Here is a 955-nt window from a genome sequence, read left to right on the forward strand (position 1 = left end):
AATGCTGCTATGAACATTGGTGTGCAAATACCTGTTTGAGTCCCTGCTTTCAGTTCCCTTGAGTGTCTACCCAGAAATGGACTTGCTAGATCATACGCTAGTTCACTGTTCAATTTTCTGAGGCACCGTCATACTGTTTTCCACAGTGGCTGCACCATTGTCTATCCCCAACCATGCACAAGCATTCCGATGTCTGCATGTCCTTCCCAACACTTACAGTTTTCTGGGGGTTTTTTATTTAATAATAGCCATCCTAGCGGATGTGATGTAGGATGAATTTATTTTTTTTAAGATGCTTCTCTCACCCTTCATCGCGTAAAAAAAAAATGTTTGCTGGTGTCCCATTGTGTTTCTTAGCGTCTTAGACCTGAAGGTACCTAAAAATTGCCTAGTCTAGTACTGTTTAAGCTTTTTGACAGCAGAACCCTTTGTCCCTCCCAATTCAGTCCTATTTGGAACTCTAAAACATTAAAGGGATAAGAATAAAGAGGTCTGGGGAACCCAAAGGTGGGGCCAGAGGCCCGCCCCTCAGCCACCTTCTCTGTCCCGTACGCCTGCAGCTCTACTGCCTTCCTCGGCCCTGGGACTCTGCAGAACTCACCTTGAAAACCACCAGGCTAGAGCAACCTTGGTAATAGGTGCAGGTGACGAAACCGAGGTGTCTGTCTCTGTTCCTCACTGGACTACATGCTCCATGAGAGCGAGACACTGTCTGTCTAGGTCACCTCTGTGTCATCGGCAACTGGCACAGTGCTTGCCACACATAGAAATCTCCAGAAATCTGCGCGTTCAATGCCTGGCTGAATGGATGAATGAAAGTCAGGGCAAAACCCCCTGAATGCTGAGTCTCATCAGCAACCTCTCCATACAGATGGTTCTCAAACTCCAGCCTGGATCAGAATCACCTGGAGGGCTTGTTAAAACACGAATTTCTAGGCCTCCCCAAGCCCCATGG

This window comes from Pteropus vampyrus, unplaced genomic scaffold (genome assembly GCF_000151845.1).
Source record: "Pteropus vampyrus isolate Shadow unplaced genomic scaffold, Pvam_2.0 Scaffold75, whole genome shotgun sequence".
In the NCBI taxonomy this organism is placed as follows: Eukaryota; Metazoa; Chordata; class Mammalia; order Chiroptera; family Pteropodidae; genus Pteropus; species Pteropus vampyrus.